The sequence below is a fragment of the Martes martes genome (genome assembly GCF_963455335.1).
Source record: "Martes martes genome assembly, chromosome: 1".
Taxonomy (NCBI): domain Eukaryota; kingdom Metazoa; phylum Chordata; class Mammalia; order Carnivora; family Mustelidae; genus Martes; species Martes martes.
Genome location: NC_137888.1, coordinates 72,975,089 through 72,996,264, shown reverse-complemented (window position 1 = coordinate 72,996,264; position 21,176 = coordinate 72,975,089).

Below are 21,176 nucleotides of genomic sequence, written 5' to 3'. Positions count from 1 at the left end.
CAAAATATATCAAGGAATAACTGACAAGTAGGAAGAGGAATAGAATAATCTATACTCATAGTAGATTATTTTAGAAGACTTAGCGGAAACTGATGGTCAAGCAAACCAGTAAGCATGTGGAGACTCAAGATTGTTAACGTGGGCTATTGTGATTATCCCCTAACTGGTCTTTCTTCTTCCACTCTTGACTACTTTGTGGCAATATTATATTATTCCGCTTAACTGTTCTGTATGGTGTGTTAAGTTAGCCAAGAGGTAAAGTGTTCCCGTTGCTCTTTTTTTTTTTCTTTCAAAATATTCTTACCAATTAGGTTTTCCCTTGCAACTCTAAAATTTGCTCTTCCAGTTCTAAAAATTAGACTTGTTATAAACTTGGAGAAATGCCTTAAATTTAGAGATAAATTTGTAGAGAACTGACATTTTCTACCACATTGACTCTTTCCATCCAGGAAGAGTATACTTCTGCATTTATTTGGGTCCACTTTAACATCCTCAACAAAGTTGTGTCATTGTCTCCAAATCATCACCGTGCTTTCTCGAAGAAGAGCATTTGATATAAAAGTTGCTAATAGTTAAAAGTGTAATACAGCAATCTACTTTATTGTGTTGCTTTGACTAATAATGCTCTGAATAGGTTTACCCAGCTTTTTTCAGGTAGGTACACTATGAAGATGTCCTTATGATAATTAGTCTTCTGTTCATTATCATTCATTTAATCATCTAATTAATATTTGTTTGGGACATGATTCACACCCTGAGCTCAGGGATGTAAAGAAACGTAAACTATGGTTTCTACCTTCGAGAGGCTTATAATTCTAGAATAAGGAAAAGAAGAAATTAATAGATTCAAAAAGTAAACAAAATATAAGAAAAAGATACACAAGGAAGGAAAGAAAGAGGATAAGATGGAAAAAAAAAAAAAAGAAAGAAAGAAAAGGAAACCACAGACTACATGTTATGGATCCAAAGGTAAGAATTAGATTCCTTCCTCAATCTACACCAATGCAATATAATATATAATTCATTAAAAGCTACACAATAATTGAAATATGTAGATAAAATAATTCTGTTAGCAAGTGTATTCTTAAAAATCCTGTGGGAAACTGAGGAAGAGCAAATTCTGAATCTTATTTTTAAACTAAAGGACACTGTCACGTTTTGCCACAATACCTTTTTCTCAGGTATCTGAACTGTTTGTTTTTAGTGTAACATAGGTGGTTGTGGATTGTTTTTTTGGCTAGTTCACTGGTTTACCTTTTAAAGTTTAAATATCTAGCAGGCATCTGATTGACTGGGATGATTATCATCCTCCCCAAAATGAAACTATTTGTTGACATTTTTAAAATGACTTATTACTAAGATGCTGCCAAGGACTTTTAAAAATCAAATTCTGCAAAGAGCAGCTTGAAGTAGGTGAACAAAAATAATTTACGTTACTCAGAAAGACATTTTTCATTTCATACCCAGGGTAAACTAATTGAAAATCTAAAATTATGCTGCTTTCCTATAGAGTATGAAAAGGGATTATAACATGAAAAAAATCTCTTAAATCTAAATACTCCATACCTTTCTTACTCATACCTCCACTGTCATCTCTTGCTATCGGGTGATATTTAGGTCTGTGTTAATGGATTAAGGTCCATTGATCTCAGCTGGAAAATATGAGTCACCCTGGCTGATCACTGTGGGCTCTTGCCAAAGCCGCCTTCTTTGCTAGCAAAGTATGATTCTATTGAAGTCTGTCCCAAATAATCATCTGTATAAACAATGATATGTGGTTTTAAACTTGAAGCACATTTTCTAACCAGCTGAACTAACTATTTTATTTAACTCTTACTTAAGAGCAATGCCACATGCTGTGACTTTTTTTAATGAAAAAAAAAAAGTTGTTTTCAAATGGAATATAGTGATTGTTTATTTGATCAGATGCTGGTTGTTCATCACAGGGACAGCAATTTTTGCCCGGGATTCATCCCCACATTCAACAATCCATCTTAAAGAGATCCTTTTGACTTATTTTGGATGAGCATTTAAATCAGAACAGTAATTCCCTCCTTCATTTAACAGACCTTTACTGAACATGTATTGCAAACCAAGCACCTCAAGAGGTTCTTAGGACTAAAAAATAAAAACAAAAATTGCGATTCCTGCCTTCCAGAGAACATCTCTGAGATGATCAATGCAAAATGAATTTGTGTTGTAGTGACCTGAGTGCTAATAGAGTTTAGTACAAAGTGCGTTTTTGGAAGATTTGAATTTGGGAGGAGACAGGAACAGGGAGCTCTTGGTGAAATGTTAAAGGAGATTTTCGTAGGAGTGGGTCACACACTGAGTTTATGAAGCAGAGGTGCTGGGTCGGATGAACCGAGTTTTGCCTCCTGGCTTCTCCACATTTCAGCTGTGTGACTTTGGTTCTGCTAGTTGACTCATCAATAAAACCAAATCAAACATGTCCACCTCATCAGACTCTGTGAGAGTTAAACGTAATAATGAAGGGAAAGCAACTGGTGTAATGCCTGGCATAGTAAATGTTCGGCAAATATTAGCTAAAATTATTACTGCTCCTGTGGGAGGGAACAGAATGTGCAAAAGAATAAAATATGTTGGTGGCAGCTCGGGATCTAGTCGACTAAGTGTTGTGAGGTGAGGTTGAGCCAGACGGTAAAAATCCATGTGTGTCACCAGGTGAAGCCGCTCTAGTCACCAGCCTGGAACTGCCTTATGGCTTGATACCTTAAGTCATGTAGTGTCCATGTTGTTTGAGATGGTTTTAGAATTGTTTTATTACATATAAAGTATCCCAACAGATTTACTGCCACTTATGACATGTGACGCTTCCCTTTATGGGGAGCAAAAGGGGACCAAAGGCATAAAAACCAGTTAAGTCCGAAAGTGACTGCATGACCAGGGTAGTAGAAGGAGTAGAATCCCCTCTGCAGGGACTTTTTTTTTTTCCTCCAATTATTGTTTCCGGGGGGGAAAAGAATGAAAGACTCATTCAAGCAGTGTATCTCACAGAGGCTGGTCAATGAAACACAGTATTTTTGCCTCTGTGGAGCTTCCACTCTAGAAAAACAAATATATAAGAATATTTAATCACAAATGGTGTTAAGCACTGTAAAAGAAGCAAAGAGGGATAGACAGTAGAACTACTTTATTTAAAGTATTTATGAATGGCCGCTTAGAAGCAAGGACTTTTATTCTGAATCCTGAAGTCAGTCATGGGAGAAATGGTGGGAGCAACATTCTAGCCAGCAGAAGGGCGTCCATAAGGACCCTTCTAGAACTGAATGGAGACAAGTATGGCTGGAACACTGTGAATAAGAGGAGAAGCACAAAATCATAAGGAAGAAGTAGGCAGGGGACAAGTTACATATTGTCTGTAACTTATTTTCTGCATTTTACAAGTTGTTTTTCAATTTGAAAGGATTCATATTTTAATTAGAACACACACATACACACACCTATTTATGCATGTCTTCTTTAAAACCACTCTCTTTCCTAAGTATTTCTTAAAAATAATCGGGACAGACCTCTGAAAATTCCAGCCAACTAAATTTCCCTCTTGGTCTCATTTCCTTGTAATTCCAAAACTTTCACTAAGACTTTTCTTTACCAAAGATCCCTAAGAGAACCTAAAATCTCTTCAGTGAGCAATAAATTGATATGCCAAGTATTTTTTGGTATACTATTGTATTCTGAAAAACTAATCAAGAAACTCAAACTCAGAGAAAATTGCATTACCTTGCTGTTTGAGGATCAGGCACTCCACTTCTTTCTCATTAGCGCATAGTTTGTTTTTGAAGTTTCAAATCTCTAAGGCTTACATCTTAACTAAATGTGATTGACGGTGGTGTAAAACATAATATGTTTACTTCAAAAACCTGACACTGGTTTTTTTTTTTTTTTTTTTTTTTTTTGAAGAATAGGCACAATTCCCCTCAGAGGAAAAAAATCATTATTCAAACTTCTCTAATAGTTTTCTCCAAGAAATTTTAATAGAATTCAGAGTTTTGAGAACTAATTTTAAGATCAAGGGACTTTTTCCCTGTTCTCTCAATATAATAATTCTCTCTACCTTAACATGTATAAACTTATGTTTTGCTTTCTGTATAGCTTAAAACCCCCAACAGAGCAAGAGTTGAATGCAAAATAAAAATCCAAGGACGAGTTGAATCCTATTCTCACTACTTAACTGTTATAAACTCTCATTAGCTAATAACACGGCTCTTTTTGCAGTCTTGCTAACTCTGGCCTCACAGGTACTTTTTAAAGTCTACCGTCCATTTTATACTGTTCTTTAAAGTGAAGGGCTGAAAAGCCTTCTCAGCTCATCCTAGCTACTCTGAGCACTGTAAAACCTTCCTTCCCAGGGGACAGACTTCTAAATTCCTCCCAATCTAGGTCAGGCTAGACCCATTATTCTCTGTCTGCCTACTGGCATTTATTTTTCTCCACAAAAAAAGGTCAGATGTTCTCCGACTGCAGTGTGTTTGGTGTTCATTTTAATTGTTAAACTAAATCTGTTGAAATAGTGTAGACTAGATAATGGAATCCTCTCACCACAGAATGGAATCTGTCCATAGCAGTCACCTTTGAGTGCTACGCCCAGATCCCCTGGACTCTCACCTTTCCTTGCACCAACCTCTTCACTGCCTCGGCCTCCTCACTTGCAGCTCTCCCCTGGGGCTGTCTCTGGTGGCAGAAGCATGTGCAGCTGTGTTCAAATCAGGAAGAATCCCTGGGGGTTAAGAGCTTCTGGGAGCAGCTGTCAGTGCTAGAGTTTGGAAGTTGGTAGGTAAATATCCCAGCTTTCTTATCATTCTGGTAGAACAGCTCAGGGATGTGTTCCATTCTGTCTCCCAGGCTTTGCCATGGACTCACAGCAGCAGCCTGTTATTGATCCCTTCCCTTACCTGTCTTACCTCCCTACCACCTCGCAGGTGTTTTCTGGAATCACCTTTCAAACAAGCTGCTTACACTCAAATTCTTGCAATGAAGATAGCATCTGGAGGAGTCCAATGCAAGATAGTGCCTAAATGTTAAGAAAAATAAAGAAAAAGGAAGGAGAATTTTAGAGAACATATTAACCAATCACTTATTTTGGAGATGTTCAGGTCAATAAAATGAATAACCTAATTCTTACACACACACACACACATATTTTGGACAAAATTATGGAAATAGACATAGCTTTAAAAAATAACACATATGAAGAGAAATAATTGTAATCTTTTGGCCTTTCGTGCTTTCAGGAGTGGAGCGTGATGAAGAAAGTATACAGGTTTCAGAATCCAGCTGATCCCTGCCTCCTTGACCAGCTGTGTGGCCTGAAGCCTGCTCACCTATGAAAGGGAGACAGTGTGAAGAAACCGAAGTGCAGAGTCAGCTAGGCTACACTGATAGGATGCAATCATCATCATTGCCTTTTCCCTCAGCCTAATTTGTTATATTTGTGTCCTGGACTAGACTGGTTTTTTTTTTTTGGAAGTTGTTAAGTCTCATCCAAAAACTGGATAAATGTCTAAACTAGCAGCCTTTCAGAGATGACACTGTACTCAAGATATTCTCATAAAGGTTAGGATTGCACCATAGTTTTTTAGAATTTTTTTCTGAATAGTTGGAAGTTATAGAAATCTCTCGAATTTGTCAGAAATTGAAAATATCCTTAATGGCTCTTTTAGTCACCTCTAGTAATGATTAGAGGAAAATATTATGAAATATTCTCTAAAGATTCCATATACTTATAGTTCCCATGTATGTGACATACATTATTCTCCAAATTAATTACTTTTAAAAGGCAAACCAAAAACTTCATTTGAAAAGGTAGGTGATAAAAAATATTCTGCTTTTCCAGCACCGTGGAGTGAGAAGAAGTCTTAACTACTAGTATTTGGTTATAATGAGAAATCTTCCCTCTATTCCAAAGTCTGGATAAGGACCTGACAACACTAAAAATCACTTACTTTTAAAAATTAATAATTAAGTTAGCAAATATTGACTGATGGCATCTTAGGAATGAGAGATGTGTGCTAAATGTTATAGAGAACTACATTATTATTATTATTATTATTATTATTATTTACTACTGTTCTTTGTTGGTTACTCTACAACTTGGCCAAGGTGGATATCAGGACAGAAAGGTCTTGTTGGTTCGCCAAGTCAGACTCATAGACAGGGAGTGATTTTTCTGAGATCTCAAAGCTTAACAGAGGCAGGACTGAGAACGTGGGTCTTCAATGTAACACATTTTCTTCTTCAGCAATGCTACTTTGTAAAGTTTTTAGTTCACCATACCAGACTATACGTACGGAAAAAATAAAAAGTGATCCCTTTCAAAACCTAACAAATTTCTTTATGGACTATTCTGACCGAAATGAAGTAAGAAATCAAAATGTGGAGAGCTGATTTTCAGTATCTGATGACAATAGCTAGTTTTCTTCCATGGATATTAAAAATGCCGGCTTTAGGATGAAATGACAGGAGGTGGGAGGGCTGGGGGAGTTCACTGATGTGCCCTCCTAGGCAGCTCCTGGTTTTACACTCTCAGCTTCTGGAGCCCGATTAGCTTTTGCCCAGAATAAGGTTTCTTATCTCACTGGTTTTGTCTGTGAAAACTCTGCAGTGTGAAAATTAACAAATTTTTTTAAGTTACCGTAAATGACTCAAATATTTTTAGATGTCTCATATGGTCACACAGGCCTCCTATCACGTTTCATAAATTGAATCCTAATATTGATTTTTTTTTCTTCTTACATTTAACAATCTGAGTTTCAGCACAGAACTCACTGTTGAATCTTTTGCACATAGAGGAAGGGAACAAGGTAAATTGTACATAACTGTTCATTGTAAAAGAGAACAGGAAAAGGATTCTTGCCAAGGGCATCCGATTAGGGCTGCGCCCTGTGCAAAGTGAGGGCACATTCAAGACTTTCTTAGTGAAGTGATCTGTCTGGCACTCGTCAGGCTGTGTTACTTGATCACAGCGGGATAAAAATGCACACCCAGGGCAAATCTGTAAACACCAGCTTAATCTGCATGGGAGGACTCACTGTCATCTCCTCTGACAGAAAAAGCCTCTAGGACACATTCCAGCAGTGACAGTCACCTCAGTGTCTTAAAAATCTTGTTAGATTTATCACAGAACTGTTAGAAATGTTAGAAAGCTACATTGGGGAGAAAAGAGTAAGTATTTTCTTTACAATTTTATTTCTTTGAAGGTAAATTTGACATTGTGACTAAAATAAAAACACCTTTATTACCCTAGAAGCTTTAGTATCTTCAACATTATTAAATGACAGCATCATTTCAATGTACTGTTAAAGCTTCAAGCGATCTGACTACCCTGTATCTTCGCACCATCCATCTGATAGACTAGGTTAGAGAAGATCATCCCAATATTTAACTTAGTTTTTTATTAATGTGTATCAGTGGAAAAAACACAAAATTATTCGGGGTAATATTTATGGACAGACATGAGCAGACTTGTAGAGACATCTGGAAAGAAATGGTCAGATAGTGGTAAAAATAAAATTGTATTAAATAATGAAATATAATTAACCCCAAAAGTATAATTTTCTCCAATTCCTGGGAATGTTGCATGTGAATCTTCATAATACTAAATTTAATGAAAGATGAATAACTATCCACTCCCTCCCCGCACCCCTCCATGTCACACAGAAGTCGAAAGAATCCTGACTTTTGAGGTCTTACTTCTTTGTAAAATGAAAATTCTTACCATTAGAGGTGGTTGGCAGTGGAGTAGAAAAGAAACCCTCTGAGAATGTGATGAGTGCTACGAGCTTTCTCTTCAGGGGGAAAAAAAAAAAATCACACACAGAATATTTGGTAACAGTTTCAGGGAATTCACCAACCCCCTAAAAATCCTCCTATCTTGAGTTAAGAACCTCTAATGTATACATTGAAGTGAATGATTGGTTCTGAATGTGGTCAAAGCACTATGGAGGGATGGGCAATTCCCAGAGTCATTCTGAGCTGTCATCACAGCTGGAAAATGTGGACTTTAAATTTCCTCTTAATGCCCTGCCTGAGTTCACCTGAGAATTACTTAACTTTAGGCTCTACTTTCATTTAATTCAACATCCTGGCTAATTCTTGAGTAAACATATGTTTGGCTATACATATATGGAGAGGAACATATTGAAAACATTAAGTGTTTAAAAAATGGTCTACATTAGTTACTTCCATATATGTTCATTTGAATAAGGTGAAGCATCAAGAAAACTAGTTACCAGGAGCCTTATTTATCCAAGATGAATACCTAGAGGTATTCCTTAGTATTAGTGTCAGCGTTTGCAAGAAAAAATTATCCCATTAAAATAGCCCTCATGAATAATTCAGAGAGTTCAATTTAATGGAGAAAGGGGGAGACAGAAACAGGTTATCAAATTTGTTGGGAACCCATGTTGCTGCACAGCACTTTTTTGTGTGAGCAGTCATAATGTAGGTTATTCTTTGTTCTGAAACTACATGAAGAAGTAGATCTCAACGTTTACATTTTTTTTATCTTTCGTATTCTGTTCTGTAGCAGTCATAAACACACTTTTTAAAATAATATTTTGTGAAAAATGTGTTCTGAACTCTGGATCCCCAATTCTTTTCCTTCCTCTTTTTCTTTCCTTTCTTTCTTCCTTTCTTTCTTTCTTTGGTTGTTGATTGGATCTGTTTGCCAACATTGGAAGAGTAACAGACTTAAAGGAAGTAGACAGGAGATGGAAAACTAATCACTAAGGTGATTGTAGTGGACACTGGTAGTTTACCTGCTGTGTTTTTGGTTAGGGGCAGTCCAAAAAACAAAAACAAAAATAAAAATAAAAAACAAACCAAAAACCAGAAGCCACTCTAGCAATCCCTTGAAGGAATGGTTTAGTAGAGAGAACTGAGCTTATATGACATTTGGAAGAACTGGGGGGGAAAAGGTCGCAGAAGGGACAGATGGCTTCAGGAGAAAGGAGGCTAGCAATGGGATAGAGTAGTTCACCAAACATGGAGGGTCTCTTCTTTATGAAATTTCAGGGACCACTGCTCCTCCTATAGAGAAGCCTGATATATGTAGAATGTTTCAGATTTGTAATGAAACAACCAAATGTCTTTGAGTTTTAACTATTAATCAATAAGTATCTTTCTTACTGTGTGGATAGCATATTATTTACTACAGCAAAAAAAAAAAAAAAGATAGGTCATATTCCCTCCTTTTCTGTTTTTCTGTGCCTACTATATACCGTATTAATCAACTTACACATATTTTTGAAGATAAAGCTGCAAATGTTAATAATTATGAATGAAATAACCACTAAGTTATATAGTGCTGATACTTCCAGTACCTCCTCTTTTTCCTTCTCATCCTTCCCAAGGTCATCACAACAGAGACAACAAGACTTCAGGGTGGGAGGAAATTATGTAAACTGAAGTGGCAGAAAAATCTTTGTGGGAAAGATGGTACTTCACTCAGCCTTTACAGGGAGTTTCTTGGGGGCGGGTAGATATGGACACAGTGAGAATAGCAGTGCTTAAGAGGGGTATGAAAAGGGATGCAGGTGCAAGTCAGTCTCCCTAGGAAGCAGAATCTGAGAAGGAAGTTCAAGTGCCAAAGGCTTTTGGAATCAGGACGAGGAGAAGAGAAGAGAAGAGAAGAGAAGAGAAGAGAAGAGAAGAGAAGAGAAGAGAAGAGGAGAGGAGAGAAGAGAAGAGGAGAGGAGGGAAGGGGAGGGGAGGGAGAGAGTGGGCACCAAGAGAAGTGGGCAGATGCTGAGAAGTAACACAGTCTCAGTGTGGAAGCCTCAGCCTACCTGAGGAGCCCTGCAGGTAGGACAGCCTTTTAGAGCTCTCCCAATTTGGGGCTAGGAGGCCAGGCCTTTGTAACCTCATTTGATTATTGGGTGTGGGTGGCCCTGGGAAGGGGCATGGCTTTGGGTAAATTTTCTCTGTTCAGCTATGGTAAACCCCAAAGGGAGCTCAGATCTAAGGGCTATCTGCTAACAACCCTCACAGTATCTAGGAGAATAAGTCCTAGATTCCCAAAGAGAATCACACGAAAAATGAGATGGGCAAGTATTAAAACAGTTCAGGTAGGAAGAACAGTACCTGAGGGCAGGCTCAGAAGTAGGAAAGAATGGCACAATGAATAGAAAAACCTACATCTAAGCAAGGTACTTGTAGTACTTAGAGCAAGGATAGTTGAATCAAGCTGTGAAAGGGCATTAAGAGCCAGGCTGAGTTTTTCCATGTAATCTAGTAATACACAGGAGGCTCTTCTACCTGACTTTGAAAGGAAAAAAAAATACATAAAGAGAATAAATCTGCCAATGTGTGTTGTCAATGAAGCAGAAGGAGAATCTTCAGTCAAATAGGATGTGGACAACATTGATAATAACCTCTTCAGTCTTGTGTTTTCTTTTTCTTTAATAACTGAGCCCCTTTACCCATGGAGACCTCTCATGAAGGGAGAGATATAAGTCAGGTAGGGTTTTAGGAAAGCTCTTAAAATGTGACTCTCTTGCCCTCTCTCCCACCCCCCTTCCTGACTGAAGCTCAGAAATGTTGGCTAGAGATCCAGACCCATCTTTACCCAAGAGGAAAAAAACAGGAAAAATTCCAAAGAACTCAGCTAGCATACTCTTGAGCCACTGAACTAATGCCATTTGTGCTGTCTTTCTAGATTTTTCCTTCCATGAAAAAAAAAAAAAATCCTTGTGTGTTTAAGTCCCCGTAGTTGGATCTCTGATACCTGCAGTCAAATGCAGTTCCTACAGATAACCGAAGGTTTGGCGATAGACAGGGTTGCAATTAACCTATGCCAGTGGGAGAGAGCTAAAAAAAAAAAAAAAAAAAAAGTTAAAAATTATCTATTGGTCTATCTATCATCTCTTTATCTCTCTATTTATCTCTTTATCTCTCTCTATCCCTCTTTGCCCTCAAAGGGGCTACTATTGAGTTAGGAAGATAAGACTTTTACCTTGAAAGAATAATAAATATGATGTAGAATGATAATGAAGCACCTATGTAATCTCATACTACAAAAGGTACATCATATAGGAGATGAAAGGAGAGGGAAACTAGTGGGAACTTGGTCACCAGAGAAGGCTTCACTCTCAAGGAAGACAGGAACTCAGCCATGAAGAATGGATAGATGTGCACAGGAAAAGAAGATGGCAGGGGGCTTTGCATAAAACAGTCACATTGTACATGGCATGCTTTATGGAATAGAATCAGAAATAGAGTAGGTTGGTTAATATAGTAACAGAGAATGGTGAGAGGCTGGCAAGTTCCATGGGGAAGGGCAGATTTAATATGGAAGAAGGTAGGGAGCCACTGAAAGTAAATGCAGGGCAAGGGACTTTGAAGAGCCTGGCTACAGCCTGGAATGAGTCTGAGAGAAGCCTGCACCCGAAGAGATCAGCCAGGAGATAACTACCCAGTAGTTATCTGGAAGCCAAGGGCTAAGAGGGTGAATCATATTGTGCCAGTGAGAGGGAATGGGAAGGCATGGATTCAAAAGATAGTTCCACCTTTCAACTAGTGGGTAACTTTTACCATCGTCCTTAAAAAAAGAAAACAAGGCAGGAATCAGTTGTGACCAACACTGTAGTACACACTCACATCGCTGTTCTGAGCAAAAGGCTATTGTAACTTTGCACTGGCCTTGGGATAGAGGAAGCTTTCTAGCCACTGAGAAAACCATTCCAGAGGATGGTGTGTTTTTCTTTCCCTCCCTTTCCTCTTCTCTCCTCTCCTCTCCTCTCCTCTTCCTCTCCTCTCCTTTTCTTTCTTTTCTTTTCTGTTTTTCAGTGTTCCAAGATTCATTGTTTATGCACCACACCCAGTGCTCCATGTAATACGTGCCTCCTTAATGCCACTTAAATATTCTTTAGGCCCATTGATAAAATCTTACAAGTTTATTGAGATAAAATCATAATTTTCCCTTTAAATATGCTGTCATTTTTGTGTTGCTCTGGTTTTTGTCACACTATAGTTAAGAAAGGACTCCAGATTTGGACCACTTGGGTTTTTGGGTCCTGTCTTTTCTGAATCCCAATTCTATTACCTTGGGGAAAGCTTAAGCTCTGTATACCATGGTTTCCTCATATATAAAATGGGAATGACACTTTGTTCATCCAAGGGTTAAATGTCTACATTAATGCAGAAAAAGGAATTTACAATGCCCCAGTAAACAGTGTTCATAAAAGTTAGTGTTATTATTATTATTTTGAGGTTAGCTAGTGTCTATCTGGTTCAATGGATATTACTTACTAAATAATGCTATTATGACATGCTCTCTACTGGGGAGAAATAATTATTTGTAATAAGAAAAGGAAAAGGAGAGAAATCCTCCCTCCAAGTCTTTAATACAGCTGTTTCCTCCAAAAGTTCCACTTTTATTTTCGAGTTTCTGGGTGTCAGGCCTTCAGAATCCTCTCTGTATCTTCTCTTCTGTTCTCATTGTTTCCGGTGTACAGTGTTCAGGTTACTCAGCTTGGAAACATGGAACCGTGGAGAGGGGACCTCTCCCAACGTTCCCCCAACCTGTTTTCAAGTTATCTGACTTTTCTCAATCTTGATTTCCCTTCTGTAAAATGTGGGCCCAAGTATGTGCTGAACCTATCCCACTTTTTCAAGAAATCTGGAGGATAAGATATAGTGAAAAGTTGAAAAGTGCTTTATAAAGACGAACTACTGTTCAAATGGACTTTATTTTCATCAATAACACTGTATTCTTCATTGTTTACCCTTCACATCCAGCAGAGTTAATGGACAACTAAATCACTTTCATCTTAGGAGTTTGTGTACTAACACCAACCCTGGGGGGCAATGGGAAATGGGTGATGTGTGTGCTGGAAAGCCTGCTTTCTGAATTCCCTGTCTTATCTGCTCTTGATGCCACTTCTTGGTATCCTGCCTCTATCCTTCCACATGTGTTGCTTCTCCAGCATCAGTGGTTTTCTGTTAAAATCAGACCCCCAAGAAAATTTTCCATTTGATTCTCAGAGAAATTAAATCCCTCCCTCAAGTAACTGGATCAAGATTTCCAGAGATTCTGAAACACGTTGTGCCAGTATTCCATTCTGAGCTAGATCAAAGACTTCAGATCAGAACATATACTGGACCGCTGACAACGCCTGAGGTCTTCTCGCTGGCTCTCAGTCTGGAGGCCAATTAGTTTCCTGGAGTTGTTAATCCCTGTCATGCTTAGCCCCCTAGCTCTAAAGTCAACATTCTGCTGGCATTTTCCCAGCACTGTGTTACTGTGTGCTCCTGGACCTTAAAGCCCCCTTCTTCTGAGCCCTATGAAATCCCAAATCCACTGTAAACAGCACCTCTCCTTCTTGAGAAATTCCCTTCATTTCCAACCTTGCATCAGATTTGCTTCTCTCCACAGCACGCTTCTGCCCTGACTTGCTTTGTGAGTGGACAGCTGAGGATGGCTTACTTCTACCTATGGATAGACTTCTCTTGGCTTCAATTATGGGGACAATAGTACATGACAGGAAGGCTCACATGCCACTTGTTTGCTTTTATGAATGTGGTGTTGGCTTTGTCTTTGACCGGCCTCTTACAAACACCAACATTCAAATACATCTCTAGATAAGATGAAAAGCAGGTAATGATGAGATAATGGGAAAGGGAACTAAATAGCAAAGTTTTAAGTTTCCAGACCAAATGCCTACAAATCAGTACATCAGTACATCCTAAAGTATTATCCTATATAAATATTTGAGAAAGTCTTTACTCATGCACTGTCTCATTTATAGACTTAAAACTGCCAGGGGGGAGGAAGGACAGCTCTTCATTAATGTTACTTTTTTAAAGAGGAAATTGTGACTCCAAGTGGCAAGTGACATCCTTGAGGTTACCTGGTAAGTGAGAAATAACTCCCTATTAGACATCTGTTGTCTAATGCTTGTTCAGAACCTTTCTAGGCAGCTCCAGGATTTCCCAGTTAAAACGTTAATTTTAATAATTTGTATATCATAGGAACATGGGGCTTTTAAAAATGCATGTAATTTTATCATATAATTAATTCATTATTTGTATTTTAAGAACATGGCCCTGCACCAACTCACTCCCTAATCTTACACTTAAATAAAATGACCCTGTAAGAATGGTTTTCTGCACAGCAGAGCCCTCAGAGCTGTCAAGCTCAGATGCTCGTTTCCCGCTTAATGGAGAGGGCTTGCATGGGTGAAATGGTTTTATCCGAACCTAAACCCTTGCCATCAATAAGCGACTGGCCTGAAGGCATGAAGTGACAGAGTAATACTTTCACAATTAATTTCCTTAACTGGCGTTGCTGGTCTTTGGAGACTGGTCTCCTCTATGGGACATTGCTTCAGAAGGAAAAGCGAACATTTTTCAGCACACAATTGTCGCTACGTTTCTTTAATCCCATGGGGTGAAGTAAATCTGTGTAAGTTTTGCAGTTCTGTGGCTGATTCAACACAGCCTGAGAAGTCTATCCTTCACCAAATCTAAAGAAAACTTTTAAAAAATGTTTTAATCTTTTTTTTTTAATTAAATAGCAGCCAAATCACCTGTAAGGAGTAGATAAGACTAAGATAACTTCCATTTTTTGAGGACCTAAATACAATATTCCATCTCAGTCTTCACAGTAGCCCTTTGAAGCTGGCTATTATACTTCTCATTTTTTTAGATTAAGAAAGTGAGGCTCAAGAATTAAGTCACTTAAAAATAAAAAGTGACAGAATTCTGTTAAACTCTGAATGCCAGGTTTCCCCCCACTTTGCCGCATAGTTACACAGAAGCTACACAGGGCTGTCTTCTCTGGAGTGATCATGTACTCATTTTCTCAGAGTACTGTGAAACCAATCCAAGTTCCTAATTTTAAACAGGCTTACAATTTAAAACGTTATTGCAGGCCAGTCACTGTTTTTTATGCGCATTAAAAGCTGATCTATCCTGTCAATGAGGAGTATGCCATTCTTTCCTCTTTCTCCTCCTCCTCCTTCTTCTTGTTCTTCTTTTTCACTAATCTCTTTTTCTAGAAGGCACTCTATAAACAACATTCTGATTTAGAAAAGAAAGTCTACCTTGAATTTATACTTGGTACCAATTTATGTTGTAACATTACTGACAGTGTCACTTAATTTGCCTAGTTGCCTATGGTCTAAATGTAGGTAATTTACAAACCTTTAACAATTTTCAGCTTTGCTAAATGGTACAGAGAACTGCAATTACATTTAAAATGCACTGGCGCTCTATATGTCAGTAAAAAGCACCTACAAAGACATAATTACAATGTAATTGCCCACAAGTTCATGAAGTAAACATACATTATTAGAAGGCACTCATCTGTTCAATTTAAGTAACATTACAGCTAACATATTGCATAAATAGGGAGCCATTTTGTGACTAGTTACTGTAATAACAGGAGTTTAAATTAAAATGTGGTGCCTAAGTATATGTATTCTTAAGATCATTTCAGATATGTTATTCAATACCCAGTGGCTTGATTTTAACCTGTAAAAAGTGCATTTTAAATATTATATTCATTTTATGGAAATATTTACAATTGAATTGTAAACTGGCATGACAGAAAAAGGTTTCGAAAAGTTTTAACCCTGAAAAGAAATACACAGATTCGTATTTGTCATACATTTAGAAATATGATGCTCATATAAAAGGATGGCCAATGAATTTCTAATGCTGTACAGAACATACAAATCAGTAGCTTGGAATGGTTAAAGTAATTTTGTCTTGCATTATTAAATATATCAGCCCAACTTCATATTTTCACTTACCACGTCAAATATGCATTACGTACACCAAAGGATTTGAGTTACATATTTTGGAGGAAAAGGATAGCATGTACAGGGGTGCTAGAAACCAGCTTTGGCTCAAAACCCTTCTGTTACTCCCCTAAAATGACGGGCCATTCTTTGAAATACTGTGAGGAAGTAGATGGTGGAAGTAGGGGACAGAAGAAAAAGGGAACCACAAACCTGAAGCTGATATCAGCGAGATTTATTAGTAGTAATAATATTTGTAGTATAAGACCTTTTGTCCTGAAGCTTCTCAAAACACTTAGCAAACTCTGTCTCAATAGCATTTTTCACATACATCTGGTCCTAGGTTCAAGAACAAGAAGAAAAAGGGGATGCCTGGGTGGCTCAGTTGGTTGGGCTGCTGCCTTCGGCTCAGGTCATGATCTCAGGGTCCTGGGATCAAGTCCCGCATCCAGCTCCTTGCTTGGAAGGGAGCCTGCTTCTCTCTCTGCCTCTGACTGACACTCTACCTGCTTGTGTGTGCTCTCTCTCTCTCTGATAAATAAAATCTTAAAAAAAAAAAAGAACAAGAAGAAAAGAGCAAAGGAAAGACACTGCCTTATCCAGTGGCCCAGGACAGTCAGATTTTAGCCAGAACAGAAGAAAACAAACAAAGTAAACCTTTGGCAAGATATTCCATGAGTGCTTTCTAAGTAAGTGGGGTCTGTAGTATTGTAAGATAAAATCTTATTTCTTGCTAACTCTCCTCCATCTTCATTTTCCCAAAAGATAGAGTCAATTCCTGCAAAATAGCATTAATCATTAGCTAATTAGAGAAAAATAAGCAGATTACCTCTATGTAGACACAATTTTTTGGCAATGTCTACCCACTTGTTTTTAGTGATATATTGAGGATTTAGGTTCAACAGTTGAGTCTTTGTATGAATTTGAATATAGTTACTGTCTTACCATTACAGTTAAGAAATGTAGATTTGAGCCAATATCTTGTCTTGCCTTGCACAAGGCAAAAGTCCTTCCCATTTTCAATAATACTTGATGAAAGTAAATTTGAATTAGTAGAAATGGAAAGGAAGTTTAAAAAGATAAATTCGTGCACACAATACGATAAAATCATCTTTCTTGAATTTTTTGTTAAGAAATTATTAAACTCATCTCCTGGTCCAAAGTAGCAATGGAAACTTTGAGAGCTTTCTCTGTTAGAAGGAATGTGGACAAAGCAAACATTAAAAGTACTGCTTTCAACATGTATTTTCTAGTTTTTCAGTATTCTTTGGTTTAAATAGAAAATTTCAACATTGAGTAACTTCTATAATCCTCCATTTCCTGTCATGTTTCTCCATCACACTCCCAGCTATCTGCCTTCACCTGGAACCAACCCTTTTTAAAGATTCCTTCCCGGTTGCTACATCCCATTTTACATGTGGAGGTTACTGCCTATGTTCTCTGATGTGGCCAATGTTGAAGAACAATGAAACAGTGAATAGGCCATGACATCCTATCTAGATCAAGTCTTCCATGACTTTTCTGACTTCTGACTAGACACCGGGGTTCTGCCCAGCCAGAGTCATGATCAGTACCTACCAGATGGCTAGAATATGGCTTCTATCTTGGTCCAGGCTACTTAGGTAGTTCAAATCATAGCTAAATTAGTAAATACAACTCTATTATAATCCCATTAGGCAGAGTTCATCTTTTGCTTGTGCATTGGAGCTGTGCTTCTACTTGAGACACCTCTAGTCTAGCTTTCCACCGAAGAAGCTTGCCACCACTTTGTTTGTTGCTGAAGGATGGTTCTTATAGGGAAGTGTGCACTGGAGAAAGAGAAGGAAGGAGATAGATTTTTAAATCCTGTAAAGCAATGAACACTTCCCTTTTTTTTTTTTTTTTTGGTACTATAAGCATTACAGCTAAAGCTCACTGTAGTGGCCTTTGTGGAATGATTTCCAGGCTTCTGGGAAGAACGTTGGTCTCTCTGAAGACAAACATATAAGGTGTGCATGTATAAAATGTTTATTCTCATTTAATAAGACCTGAAATTCTACAGCCAGACGTTACTTTGAATGTCTTAAGGAGTGATTGCTTTCAAGGTACAAATGATCATAATATATGTAAGACTAAGCATAATTAGTGTCAGAGGGTTCAAAATTGAAGTTCTAACTCAAAAACCAATATGAACTATTAAATTCTATGGTGGACCTGAGGAATAAATGTCGATGTGAAGATTTACAATGGAGCACTTGCTTTGTGAATGCAAGAGAAGCATGAGAATTCTTCTTCCTTTAAATGGACTGCTAAGGAGAAAAACACACAGTATTGTCTGGATTCTGTTCAAAAGAAGAACCTAAGGATTGCCGCAGGAAGCTAAAGGCCAGTTTGGATCCTAGAACTTGAGTAGTAAATTGCAGTGAACCACTCAGTATGGAGTAGTGTCCAGGGGGAGACAGAAGAATTTCACAAGAGGGCCCCATTGATAGGAGTACCCAAGAACCTTTAAATTCCCACTGAGGACTGACTATTACCATCGGTCAAACCCAGAAAGTAGAAAGCCACTCAGCCTAATAAGAAAAGACCTGTCTCTCACCTTTCCTCCTTCTCTTTTTGAACTTGAAATGGCTTAACACATAGCTACCAAGTGAAGTAGAAGGTAAGCAGGAAAAAAGGGAGGAAATTGAACTGTGATCCTTTTATGATGTTGCAGGTGACCACTAACTAGCTTGTGGAAAGGGGAAGAAAGGTTTAACTTGGGAAGAAAATTGAAGTATTGATTATCTTCCACTGGACCTTTTCTAATTACTGAACTAAGACTGTATCTTAAAGAGAGCCTAAGATTATGGAATCTGCCCATGTTTCTATCTAGGGAGAGAAACACTTGTCTCAATGAAAAATTTTTAAACCGATGGTGAGATAGGAAGATACAGTTGTACTTTGATTGTATCACAAACTGTATTTGCTCAACATATGTATTATAACAACTATCCTTTGTGTGAGTAGGTTTTTCCCCCCAATCCCCAAAATGTAGGTATGAGGTTGGTGGGGGGTGGGGTGGGAAGTGGGATTGGGGGGAAATTGGAGAAAAATTAAAGAGAGGAAATAACAAAGAGCATATAATGGGCAAGAAAAGAAGGTTCAGGAAAACCAAAGTCAGCCAGGGAAAATGAGAGCACTGGAAGGGCAACCTTTCCAGTGAGTTTATTAAGGAAATAAACGAGTGAAAGTGTGAATGGAAAAAATAAGTAAAGTAAGTAACTTACAATCCTTCAGGGGGTTAACTTTGGACTTTCTAGATAGCATATAAATGCCACAACACTCTAATAAAAATTGCCTCTCCCTAGAAAGTCTTGTAACATCGAAAAACAAACTATTCCTTGATTTAACACACTATGATGTTATATTTGATTCTGAAGTAAATTCTCAACTGGCTAATTATTATACCTGCTGTGAAATTCACAGGAGATGAGCAATACAGAAAGCTATGAGGTAAAGCTATGGAGAAAGGTCAGAATCTGCCTTGGGGCATTATTTCATAGACATCATGTTTGTACATATTTATCTTCTTAGAAGGCCAACCATGTTTTCATTAGGAACACCAAACACTTAAGAAGCTTTGGCAGACTGTGTACATCAGTAAACGAAAAGGATCTTTATCTGTCAAACTGACAAATACTTTTACTTGCCCTTAAAAAAAATGCAAAACCATTTAAATTTGACTATCTTTGCTCAAAAACCATCCCCAAATGCATAATGCATCGTAATGCATCCCCAAAACATTCAAGATTGGTTAAAAGCACATTGAGAGTAAATATTGGTGTTTCCCTTTGCTTTTCTTGTAACTTATAAAATATATGAAAGACATAGAAAACCATGCATATTTTATTTATTATTTATTTATTTTTTAAAGATAGCATTCACCCATTTTTATTTATTTTTTATTTATTTAGTTTTTAAGTAGGCTCTACACCCAACATGGGGTTTGAACTCATGATCTGAGATTAAGAGTTGCGTGCTCTACTGACTGAACCAATCAGGCACCCCATCTATACACATTTTAAAAAGCACCCTTTTATAGATTTTGCATGTATACATCCACGAATCTGGCACTACAATCAAGATAGTGAATTTGTCTATTATCCCCCAAATGTCACCTTGTCACTACCTGCCCTTCCATGCTTCCACCATAGACAGGCCAATGCTGAACACCAATCACTATCAATTAGCTTGCATTTTCTAGAATTTCATTTAAATGGAATCATACAGTGTGTGTTCTTTTTAATTATCTCTAGATTCAACCATGTTGTTGTGTGTACCAATATCCATTCCTTTCTATTGCTGAGTATTATTTCATTGCATGGATAAACCACAATTTGTTTACCCATTTATCTATCAGTGGACATTTGGGTTGTTTCCAGTTTGGGGTTACTCCAGATAAAACTGATACGTATATTTCATATACAAGATTTCGCTTCATGAATATGTTTCCATTTCCCTTGAGTAAGTGTCCAGGAATGGAATGGCTGAGTCTTATGGTAGGTATATGTTTAACTTCTAAGAAACTGCCAAGGTGTTTTCCAAAGTGGTTATGCTATTTTATATTCCTATTAGCAATGAAAGAGACTTCCAGTTTCTCCACATTCACTCAAACATTTGATGTGATTACTTTGTAAAAATTTTAGCCATCCTACTAGGTGTATCATGTTATATCATTATGGTTTTAATATGAATTTCCTAAGGAAAAATGATGCTGAGCGTGTATTCATGTGGTTATTGATTATCTGTATGTCTTGCTTGGTGTAGTGCCTGTTAAAATATTTTGACTATTTTATAGTTGGGTTGTTTGTTTTCTTCTTTTTGGGTTTTGAATTTCTTTATATATCCAGATCCAAGTCTATTATTAAACATAAGATTTACAAATATTTTCTTTCAGCGTATGGCTTATCTTGTTTTATCCTCCTAGCAGTGTATTTTGAAAAACAGATGTTCTTAATTTTGATAAATCCAATCTTTCAATATTTTCTTTTTGAATGATGATTTTGTTGTTTTAGATAGGATTTTTTTAATCTTTTATTTTTATAGTTTTCTTCTAGAAGTTTTATAATTTTAAGTTATACATTAAGGTCTATTATTAATTTTGAGTTGAATATTCATATGTTATGAAATATGAATTCAAGGTTTTTTTTGGAAGTCCAGTTCTCAGCTTAATTATTTAAAAACACTATTCTGTTTTCCCCAGATTGCATTTGCATCAGCATCAAAAGGCAGAATAAATGGATAAAGAAGATGTGGTTCATATATGCAATAGAATATTACTCAGCCATCAGAAAGGATGAATACCCACCATTTGCATCAACATGAATGGAACTGGAGGGGATTATGCTTAGTGAAATAAGTCAAGCAGAGAAAGGCAATTATCCTATGGTT